At 48.8% G+C, this 12,251-nt stretch overlaps 1 long non-coding RNA gene across 3 annotated transcripts in view; it reads right to left on the reverse strand.

Moving 5' to 3' along the window:
* The window catches only part of LOC149444994 (uncharacterized), a 38,641-nt gene extending 27,454 nt beyond the window's left edge, over positions 1-11,187 (reverse strand). Inside the window, exons 1-3 of one of the 3 annotated variants that reach the window (XR_016306486.1) lie at positions 10,149-11,183; positions 1,544-1,667; positions 193-334 (exon numbers count right to left, since the gene is read on the reverse strand). This is a non-coding gene — a long non-coding RNA (uncharacterized LOC149444994). Of the gene's footprint in view, positions 1-192; positions 335-1,543; positions 1,668-5,515; positions 8,477-10,148 lie in introns of those variants that run through there. The other 2 variants (XR_016306487.1, XR_016306488.1) reach the window with 2 other exon arrangements.
* Between the last annotated feature and the right edge of the window lie 1,064 nt (positions 11,188-12,251).

A 12,251-nucleotide genomic window follows, 5' to 3' on the forward strand; every position in this document is an offset into this window, starting at 1 on the left:
GCCTGTCCATAGGGCTCCATGGACCTTCCAACCAGGTCTGCCTGAAAAACTGACAAGTGGACCTGATTGGAATGCTGGTGTGAAAGTAGCCTAACAATTACATCAGCACTTGCCCTATAATAGATCATACTCATCTGCAGCTTAGACCAAATTAGGGCTCATTCACAAAGAGAAAAAAACACAGTTATTTACCTGTTAACTATTTCCAGGAATCTTCCAGGACAGCTTCACATGAGAGATAGGCTCCTCCTACCAGGAAACACCTGATCCACTTTTTCCTAATAAATAGCCTCTCCACCCCTGAGATCCTCAGTGTAATAATATAACCGAAGGTCTAGGATAAAACACAAATATAACAGTAGGAATATCATATATCTAGTCCATTGTATGACAGAACACCAGCTTATAACTAGAAAAGCTACAATTTCTGGGGAAATTGTGTGAAGTGTTCTTGCCTCCACCAGTAGTCTATAACTGGAGTGGGCGGTGTAACTGGGTGGAGTGGGTTCCTATGGCAACTCACTCTACAGCAAGGCCAGAGAAGAGCGGTTAAAAAACTGCTCCAACTTGCTCACTTCACTGGCGGTTGGCCTCTTCAAAAGATTGTAGTTTAAAAATGATAAATCTGAAGAGCTTTATATTGTGAGAATCACAAGACCCAGCCCTACATTTTGTTGCATAGTATGTCTCTGAAATATTAAAAATGAAGGCACAGTCGCAGTTTAGAAATTGCCCTTCAAATTTGAGGTGGCTAGAGTGCAGTTTCAATGAATGTCAATGGGCGGCGTGAGTTGCAAACAAATGGTCATATTGTGAAGACTATCAGGACTATCGCCTAGCCGTGGACATTTTTAGTGGCAGCAGGGATAGCTGAACGTTTTGATATAAGATTTGTGTAGGTGGGCTTGAAAATGAGGGAGTGATGGCAGTTTACAAATCATGTCCTGATTTTTCAGCTCACACTCTAGCTTTTGTCAGCTCCCACTCTAGTTTTCAACATTCCGCCATTCATTCCTATGGGACCAATTTCACCACAAAAACGCTGATATTTCGTGAACCATTCGGCGAAACGTTCCACAAAGTAATAGCACACCAATCGGGAACAATCCGCACGTTTCGGTATATTACTGTCTATGTAGTGTAAAAACTGCGGGAGGAGTTAGGGTGGTAAATTTGGCAATAATAATAGGAATATATATGTGAGATAACAGTAAGTGGTTGCCATGCAAGAACACTTAATGACAGGATTCTCCCAATTAAGCCTTCCTAAATGTAACCCATTGGAATTATGCACCACAATCCTTTTGCAGCGGTTTAACACTGACACTGGTATTTCCCCACCCCCCACCGATAACTGGCCCTACAGCCACTGATTATTTTCAGCCAAGAGTAAAATGGAAGTTGATTCTAATCCAAGAATCTGTCATTCAATAACATTTTGTTGGGGTGGTTACTGCACTTGCTACTGAGTCACAGAACAAACCCAAAACACTTGCAGTCAGGACACCGGTACGCCACGATCCAAACACATCAACAAACTTACCTTGAACACATCCTAGTTGTGGTCCAGCGTGAACAGCACCAGCAAGTCAGACGTTCCCTTGGACAGATTCTTGGGGACGACAATTGCTCCAGAGAACTTTCTCTTTACAGTCATTCAGTTTGCACTTTGACAACAAAAATAAACATATCAGTTATTTGGAAGAGCATCAACCCCAGCACTGCCCACATATTCTACCATGGACAGGAATACAATCAGTTTGATTTGTAATTCTGAACACTTGACTTCTTATGAGCAGCTCTCATATTTCCGTTGTCTTTAGGGTGCATTTATTTTACATTACAATTTAAAGGAGGATTGAAGTCTACACTCAGAAACCTGCAAGTTTAACCACCTATCTACCGGGCACTTATACCCCCTTTGTGCCCCGGCCAATTTTCAGCGCTGTCTCACATTGAATGACAATTGCACAGTCATGCAACATTGTACACATATGACATTTTTATAATATTTTTCACACACAGAGATTTTTTTTTGTGGTATTTAATCGCAGTTGGGTGTTTTATTTTTGGCACTATAAACAAAAGAAGAGCAACATATGCAGCAATGATGGGCACTGATAGGCGGCGCTGATGGGCGACACGGACAACCAGCCCTGACTGCCGAAGCTGAATGGGTGGCATTGATGGACGGTACTGATGGGGGCCCTGCTGGGTGGTACTGAAGGGCACTGATCATCAGTGCCCTGATGATCATTGCCGATCTCCTCTGTGACAGCTGCCAGTTATCGGCAGTACTTTCTGCACGCTGTGACAGTGTGAGGAAAATGCTGCCGATAACAGACAACTGTATTTACACAGTGAACTGTTGTGTCATTGGACGCAGCTGATCATGTGGGAAAAGGCTGCTGTGATTGGCCTTTTACCTCATCATGTGATCAGCTGTCTCCGTAGGACACAGCGATCACGGAGATCGCCGGGTGCGTGCCCCTGATGGTGCGCGGGGGGCACATTCTGGGAGGACGTCATAAGACACCCTCCCAGAATTAGGTAACCGCGCTGTAGCCGTCATTTGGCTATATCACGGTTACCAAGTGGTTAAAGGATAAGCTCACCTTTTGTAAAAAAAAAATAAAAAATTAAAAATGCACGTTTTTTTTTTTGCAGCCAACAAAAATGTGCATTTACTATTTTTGTACATTACATTCTGTAAAGTATTGCACCTGTGATCAGCAGATTGTGGGTGCAATGCCCGGATCCTGCAGACCCACAATAAGCTGTCTGCCCGTACTCCCATATGTCAGAAAGTTCCTACACTGCAGGAAGAATCAATGAACTACAAGAGTGCTCATCAGTGTCCTCGCAGCTCATTGAGAACTACAACCTGTCAGCCACAATGGCTGACAATACTTGTAGTCCGTTCATTCAAGGAAACTGAATGAATGACGTGGACATGTGGGTGGAGCCCTGAAGGGCCACACTGTTTTTAAATTGTGACAGCGGGTGAGGGAAGAAGCCCACTGTCATGGAGAGGAGCGCTGGTGGCGGGAGGTTGGGGAATAGGAGCATGGTAAGTGTTACACCCCAAATATGGGTGACATGCTCCGAAAGGTGCTTAGATCCTTTCATTTCTACATTGTTTTTGTTCAACCAGAGTGGCTCCAGGCAGAAAAGTACAACCTGAAGATGAACTGCTGAAAAACAATCTGGAATACATAGAACAGAGACATTTTACCTGCCAAAAGATTCTTTATTTCTGTCTGTCCAGTTCTGAGAATTTCAAAGCTCTGTCACACTGCACAGCTCTGTCTAGCAGGGCAGTAGACCTGATTTTAATCTGCTGCAGTAACTTACAGTTCTTGCTCCTCCCTCAGTCTGAATGGATAGTGAAAGAAGCAGTAGACTGATGAGCTCACACCCGTCACTCTGCTCTCTCCTCCTAACCGCATGCCCCTTACACGAGTATTGCAGCAGAACTGATTCACTTCTTGTGCTGCGGCTTCTCTCTGGTCAAATCTGAACTCTGCTGTACAGGGATTTTAAGAGTCAAATATCAAGTCAAAGTGTAGGCACTTGCATCATTCAATGTAATAATTATATATAAGCAGTAGACGAGCACATAAATGCTGCATTCTAGTCCATGGGGCGTCATTTTAAATGACTCATTCAGGGCAGAGAAATATTTTTTAAAAATGTGAGAGCCCATAAAGCTGCCCGTACATTTCACCTCCCACAAACCTATATGGATCAGGCCATATGAGCAGAGATGCAGTATGGATCCTTTTTATGCAGGATCTTTCAGCTAGCAAGATCCTGTAAAAATGTCGGCAGCCGTCAAAGGACAAGTTCACCTTTCGTAACGTTACACCCAAACTCAGGGTGTAAAATGTAATATGTTGTTATGATCAGACTGGGCCCTGTGGGGGATCTTCTCCCCTCTCGCTGTCAAATTTTTAAAACCGTGGCCGTGTAGGGCTCCGCCCACACAGTCACCTGTGGATGAGAGACTACAAGTCCCAAGAGCCTTAGCGGCTGTCAGCTTTAGTCCTCAATAAACTACTACTGTGCTGTGAAGTGCCGTGGTAGTTCATTCATTTTTCCTGTCAGTATATCTGTTGGCTCGTACATCCCTTTACGTGTAAGAAGATATACTAACAGATCTGCAGGAGACCCGCATGGCGCTGGCACAATGGTCTACGGGCTCCTGCAGACAGAAATAAGAAATGCACATTTATTTTACCTGCAAAAAAAAAAAAAGTGCAATAATTATTGTTTTTTAAAAGGTGAACTCATCCTTTAAAGGATACAGTCACCTTTTGTAACGTTACACCCATATTCAGGGTTACAATCACACCAGCCCCTGCACCCCCCCCCCCCCCCCATCACCGTTGTATCTGCTAATGGGGGATCTTCTCCCCCCTGCTAGCTGTCAAAATGTAAAATAAAAACTGCTATGCGGGGCTCCGGCAGCGTCACTCATTCACAGTATTCTGTGAATGGGAAAACTACAAGTCCCAGCAGCCTTTCCAGTTGTCAGTTTGTGGTTTTCAACCAACTATCACGCCAGTCCACAGCACCATGGTAGTTCATTGAGCCTTCCTGTCAGTAAGTATCTGCTTGCCCATACGGGATGTACAAGCAAGCAGATTCTGGCTGTGGTGGGAGCACAGCCTGCCTGTCCTCCAATGGGCAAGATTTATTTTTAATAGTAATGGCGGCGATCAGCAACTTATAGCATGACTGCGGCGGGCATTCTGACACTGGGGGGAACTGACTTGATGTCACTGACATCCCCAGTGACACCAATACACTGATCAGTGCTAATAAAAAGCGCTGACACTGTACTAATGGCACTGGTCAGGAAGGGGTTAGCATGTGGGGCGATCAAAGGGTTAACTGTGTGCTGTGTAAGCCATGCAAAGCATTGTGCAGTAGCTGACAGGGGAGAGCACTGTATTGTTTACATACAGTTCTCTCCCTCCGTCAGTAATGCTCCTCAATCACCGGGACCCGGTGACTGACAGCTAAGGCTGCGAATAGCTGCACGGGTAGGGGCGTGCACGGCTCAGAAATGCAAAATGACGTATATATACAGGTGATTTTGCGCACCCCTGCCGCCCTGTAGCAGTATATCTTCTATAGGGCGGCAGGAAAGCGGTTCACTGAAAGTACAAATACGAGGTAACCTGATAAGACTTCTTTTCTGATCTTCTGGAGTTTAATGGACACTAGCTAGATCAAAGCTGAGCACATAAATCTTGAAGATCTGAACTTCAGCTTCCCTTCAGTCTTACACAGTTGTACAGACTTCTCTGCTCTACTGACATGGCATGATTTCACTGCACACTGAGCTTCTCACAGTGTGCATCACAAGTCAGAGCCCACCTTATTTCCTTGCTGGAGGACGTCAAGCATCTATTCTTTCCTCCCCGGCCTTCCTGTCCCTGGTCCACCCTTTTCATTCATTGGATTTCACTTTCAATCATGAAGATTCGGCATCACATGTGTGCATTACCTGGAGTGATTTGTGTGCCAACCAAGCCTGCCGAGAGTGCCACTGCTGAGAGACGGACATCCAACCATCAAAGCATTTTGATTTTTGCACAAATCGTCCTAAGAGTCAGCCCACTGCTTGTATCAGAACTGAGGACCTATGAGAGGAGTACTGAGGCAGGGTGCTGTGATCATTTCAGAAGGCCAGCATCCCACTAGCACCTCTCACCAGCCATTGCATAGGGAAGCACAGAGACCCAGTGATGTCTAAACAAGCTATATAGTGAAAACAGAAAGTTTCCTTTTAAAACTCATCAGCATGTTGATGGGGATGGAAAGACTTCAGCTTCAAAGGAAACCCTGAGGAACATATCGAGGTGACCCTTTCTTCTGAGAATTGTAGTACCCGCCATGATACTTTGGATCATCCTTCACAAGTACAGAGATGAGGAATTCTAACAGTTTTCTGACATTCACAGCATGCTTGTTCCAGGCATTGAAGCCAAACTACCAGGCACATAGCATTTTCAGAAGACCAACAATGGCCACAAAAGCAGACCCATACTTCTCATGACAGGTAGACTTTGAAGGAAACGAATGCATGAAACAATATGGAGATCATTATGGAACACTCTGAAAATGCTATTTGCCTGGCTGTCTCTAGAATCCATACTTTGAAACACCAACTTGAAGCCAGCATGCAGGTTAGAAAGCAGGGATGCACCGATACCATTTTCTGATCGGCCAGTACCGATACTTTCGGTCAAGTACTCGCCGATACCGATTGCCGATACTTTGTGGTGCGATGTGCGTCAATACAAAATGTATGAACACAAATTGCACCACAAAGACCAGCATGCAATGTGAACAGGAATGCAATTTCTGTCCAAAACAAATGCGGTTTCCCCACTGGACAGGAGCGGTGAAGGGAGTTTTCCCGCAGCGGAGAGTGGGCATGTGGGGATGTATACCATGGTGGCAGATACTCCATATTCTCAGCGGTAGGAGAGGAGACAAAGACGCCGACATCTGAAATCCCTGCCGATTTCTCTCCTCACCTTGCAGCAATGACAGTTCAGGCTAGAGGACTATTGATGTCACATGGACGGTGCTGACCAATCAGATGCCACAGGGATGTTGGATTCCTATCTCCTGACGCCCGGGACATGTAGTTCCGGGCGCTGGGCAGGTAGTTTCATTCTACCTTTAGGTCTGCTGCGGGCAAGCAGCAGGGCTCACCTGTCAGGTGAGGCAATAGGTGGCAGCGCTGCTGTTGACTGCGTTGCACAGTGCCAGCCTCTCCGCACCCCCGTCGTGTGCTCTCCCCGTTGGGTAGAGGGGAGGGAGAAGAGCGGACGAGTCCCCTCCCCTTCTTGTGCTGACTCGGAAGTGACGTTATGATGTCACTTCCGGGTCCCCGTTGAGAGATTGTAGAGCAATCCCCATAGGAACAGAGGGGAGACATCCAGAGTCTTTTAGACCTTGGATGTCTCGAAGAGAACCTGTCACCAAAAATCATCACATAGGGGAAGTTGTCCCCGTGATTAAAAAAAAACTTTTTTTTTACAATTATAAACAATGAAAGTTACACCCAAGCACATGCCATCCCCCCAAAAAGGCCGGCACCCCCACACATACAAAAACGTACAAAACGTAAAAGCACACGCTGGGACGCCTACGCATCAAACCGTCGATTGCGATACGTTACATATCGCCGCGCACGCCAGAATGAGAGCGATAATTCTAGCACCAGACCTCCTCCGTAATACTAAACTGGTGACCTATAAAGGAGCTTTAAAAGTGTCACCTATAGAAAATACAGGGTACTGAAGCTCCTCGCCATTTCACAAGTGCGCACAAATTTAAGGATGACAAGTTGGATATCTATTTATTCGCTGCAACCTCGGCTTTTAGATTTTACAGAAAATAGGGTCATTTATTGCTTTTTTTGTGCCCTAAAATTAACATACTTGTATTTTTTACTGAAATTTTGCGATAATATGGGACATAAAAAATTGGAACTACCACTATTTTATTCTCTAGGGTCTCTGCTTTCAGGAAATATATATTTGGGTGTTATGCCATCTTCAGGCTTAAAATGATTTTTTAAATGTGTGCAAAAATGGCAAAAACGTCTCTGGCAGCCAAAGGGATAAAGTATAAGCCCTGACCCACCCATTCCTGACGAGCAGCCAATCGGTGCTCAGTACACTGCAAGGTCTCTCTCCTCCTTGCTAGTCCCCGGGTGCAGTGCTGGAGAGAGGGGGGGGGAGGGGGAGGAGATAAACAGCGCAATGTTAAAAATATGACACGTTTAAGTCGCCATAAAGTCTCTTTTGCTTTTAAAACAAGTAGATTGTCATGAGGGACAAGTAGATTGGGGCCCCGATTTAGTCCCTGGACACGTCGTTTATCAAACATTTCCACCCCCCTGTGCCATCTCGCCCGTACTGTCATCGCTGCAAGGAGAGGAGAGAAAGCCGCTTCACAGGTCTGCAGATTTGAAATCCCCACAACTATCTATTCTCTCCTTGCAGCGATGACAGTCCGGGCAAGGCGGCTTCTGATTGGTCAGCACCGTCCATGTGTCCATAACAGGAAGTGAGAGGAAATCCATGCAAACTGGACCCCCCAGATCACCAGAACTAGTGTCCCCATCGGAAGATTTCCCCTCTATCACTTTTCTGGGGACAACCCAAAATGTGGGATCGTCTTTCCCATTCACTTTGGATGATGATGGTAAACAGGACAAACAGAGAGGGGGGATCTCCCCAACAATGGGGGCACAGACAGCAATAAACACTGACAGGGGCTCCAATCATCTCCACTCCATCCAAATCTAAACATGACTTTCCTTTACTTATTTCATTTCTTTTAATATTTAGATTTGTTTTCAGTATTCCTCAGTGATTGTATGACACGGATCTCTTTATGAAGAGTGGGGGAGGGGCGGGGAAGTGATATTTGGGGGATTATAGCTCTGTATTCATTTCCTTTATGAATGGCTGATATGGGGGGGGGGGGGTCTGGCACAGCTGCTGGGGGGATTATTGGGGGGGTTTCTGCACAATGCTGGGGTACTATAGAATGAATACATGGAGAGAAATGAGATGTATTCTGTGCAGGCATGGGGGGGGGGGCAGAAACACTGGAGGGGGGGATGGGGGAAGTTGTAGTAACACTGGGGGGGCAGAAATACTGGGGTGGAGGACAGATACACTGGGGGGATGGGGGCAGTTGTGGTAACACTGGGGGGGGGGGATGGGGGAAGTTGTGGTAACATGGGGGGGCAGAAACACTGGGGTGGAGGACAGATACACTGGGGGGATGGGGGCAGTTGTGGTATCACTGGGGGGGGATGGGGGAAGTTGTGGTAACATGGGGGGGCAGATACACTGGGGGGATGGGGGCAGTTGTAGGAACACTGGGGGGGGGGATGGGGGAAGTTGTGGTAACATGGGGGGGCAGATACACTGGGGGGATGGGGGCAGTTGTGGTAACACTGAAGGGTGAGGGAAGTTGTGGTAACATGGGGGGGGCAGATACACTGGGGGGATGGGGGCAGTTGTAGGAACACTGGGGGGGGATGGGGGAAGTTGTGGTAACATGGGGGGCAGATACACTGGGGAGAATGGGGGAAGTTGTTGTAACATGGGGGGGGGGGCAGAAAAACTGGGGGGGGGGAATGGGGGAAGTTGTTGTAACACAGGGGGGGGGGGGCAGAAACACTGGCGGGATGGGGGAAATTGTTGAAACACGGAGGGAGCAGAAAGACTGGGGGGGGGGGGATGGGGGAAGTTGTTGTAACACGGGGGGGGCAGAAACACTGGGGGGGGGGATGGAAGAAGTTGTTGTAACACGGGGGGGGGGGGAAGAAACACTGGCAGGATGGGGGAAATTGTTGAAACACGGAGGGAGCAGAAAGACTAGGGGGGGATGGGGGAAGTTGTTGTAACACGGGGGGGGGGGGGGGCAGAAACACTGGGGGGGGAATGGGGAAAGTTGTTGTAACACGGGGGGGGGCAGAAACACTGGGGTGGAGGGAAGAAACACTGGGAGGAAGGGGGATGTGGGTAGTTGTTGTAACGGGGGGGGGCGGGAACACTGTCGGGGATGTGGACAGTTGTGGTAACACGGGGGGGGGGGGGAGGATGGGGGCAGTTGTAACACTAGGGGGGGCAGAAACACGGGGGGATGGGGGCAGTTGTAACACTGGGGAGGAGTGCAAAAACACTGGGGGGGGGGCATTGGGGAAGTTGTGGTAAAACGGGGGGGGGCAGAAAGACTCGGGGAGAAGGTGGGGGCGCTTGTAGAAACACTGGGGGGGCAGAAACAGTGTGGGGGGAAATTGTAATACGGGGGGGCACAGAAAAACTGGGTGGGGGGCCATTGGGGAAGTTGTGGTAAAACAGAGGGGCAGAAAGACTGGGGGAAGGTGGGGGCAGTTGTGGTAACACTGAGGGGGGGCAGAAACACTGGGGGGGGCAGGTTTGGTAAAACTGGGGGGGGGGCAGTTGAGGTTACACTGGGGGGGTCGAAGCTCCAGGTATGTCCCCCCCCATCATTTATTTGTCTCTCAATAGATAAAATCCCCCCCACATCATCCAGGACTCCCTCGGCCTCTTCCTCCTCCCCACCCCCGGCCTTCTCCTCACCTGGGCTCCCCCGGTCTCCATCTTGCCCACCCCGGACCCCGTTTCTCTCAGCTCCCGTCTGTCTCCTCCATCCCTCCTCGGGCTCCTATTACTCTCTGTGACATCAAAAGATGGCTGCCGAAGGAAAGCCATGTCTATAACGTTTAATGGAGCTGATTGGGAAGGGAGACACCTATGGCGGGGAGCGGTATTACCGCCATGGAACACATACAGGCACAGTGACATCTGGAGGCAGAATTTAGGAAAACCCACTAAAGTCACCACAACACTGATTCATTCTATGGGAAAATCAATAAAATAGCAGATTTAGTTTGGTTTTCAGTAAAAATATGTAGGCCCGAAAAGTGACGCTGTGATTGGCAGAGTGATTAGCTCCACCTCCAGGCTCTGATTGGCAGAGTGATTAGCTCCGCCTCCAGGCTGCCTCTGACCTCACTTCCTTTCTGGTTGTTGAGCGATACAGATCGTCAGAGCGGTTCTCCTGCAACTGACTGCGATCATTAGCATTTCTATTGCTGATATCATTATATTATTCTTTAGTAGTGGGAAATATTTATATTTTTAGCCACTTTGAGGTCATCCAGCACCATCACGATGCCACGACCTTCACGACGCCCATCCCGTGGAAGGTCTTCACATCAGGTGAACGGAGGGTCTCCGATCGCCCATCGGACGAGGTCCAGGGTCCAACGTCATCGGAGACGGGAGGAGGCCTCCACCCACCGCAGCCGTTCACCAAGAGAGCGAGCCCGGGCCCCTGAGCACCCTCCACCACCGGCCATGGAACAGCGCGCCGGGGCCCCTGAGCACCCCCCAGCCATGGAGCAGCGCGCCGAGGAGGAGGTAATTCTCTGTCCCATCTGTTTGGCAGGTTATGAAGATGGAGAGGACACGACCATCCTGGCCTGCGCTCACGAGTTCCACACCAGCTGTATCCACCGATGGCTTGAAGAGAGCGCCACCTGTCCAATCTGCAGGACTGCTATTCCCAACCAGCAGGACGACCAGCCACTCCTCCCTGAGGACATACAGGAAGTCATGATTGAAGACATCCAGTTTGGATATGAAATAGATGAAAATGGTGATGTAGACTTGCATGTCATTGTATTCCTCAGGGTGCAGGTAATGTAAATGGGAACTGTTACTGTGTACAGTGTATATATTTTTAAATTCTTTATATATTATTTTTAATATTTATATTATATATGTTACATGTTTATCTGTTTTAGCCTTTAAGTAGTTATTGTATTAATGCTTTGAGAAAAAAACAAAAAAAAAAACCAAAAAAATTTAAAAACCAAAAAAAAAAAAATTTTATTATTATATATTTTTAGATGTTTTATGATTATAGTAATGTTAACTAATGCTTTGCAACGATGGGGCGCAATTCCCCCCCCACTGACGCCAACGATGGGGCGCAATTCCCCCCCCACTGACGCCAACGATGGGGCGCAATTCCCCCCCCACTGACGCCAACGATGGGGCGCAATTCCCCCCCCACTGACGCCAACGATGGGGCGCAATTCCCCCCCCCACTGACGCCAACGATGGGGCGCAATTCCCCCCCCACTGACGCCAACGATGGGGCGCAATTCCCCCCCCACTGACGCCAACGATGGGGCGCAATTCCCCCCCCACTGACGCCAACGATGGGGCGCAATTCCCCCCCCACTGACGCCAACGATGGGGCGCAATTCCCCCCCCACTGACGCCAACGATGGGGCGCAATTCCCCCCCCACTGACGCCAACGATGGGGCGCAATTCCCCCCCCACTGACGCCAACGATGGGGCGCAATTCCCCCCCCACTGACGCCAACGATGGGGCGCAATTCCCCCCCCACTGACGCCAACGATGGGGCGCAATTCCCCCCCCACTGACGCCAACGATGGGGCGCAATTCCCCCCCCACTGACGCCAACGATGGGGCGCAATTCCCCCCCCACTGACGCCAACGATGGGGCGCAATTCCCCCCCCACTGACGCCAACGATGGGGCGCAATTCCCCCCCCACTGACGCCAACGATGGGGCGCAATTCCCCCCCCACTGACGCCAACGATGGGGCGCAATTCCCCCCCCACTGACGCCAACGATGGGGCGCAAT

The sequence above is a fragment of the Staurois parvus genome, unplaced genomic scaffold (genome assembly GCF_062004578.1).
Source record: "Staurois parvus isolate SC_StPar_1 unplaced genomic scaffold, SC_StPar_1.0 ptg000753l, whole genome shotgun sequence".
Classification (NCBI taxonomy): Eukaryota; Metazoa; Chordata; class Amphibia; order Anura; family Ranidae; genus Staurois; species Staurois parvus.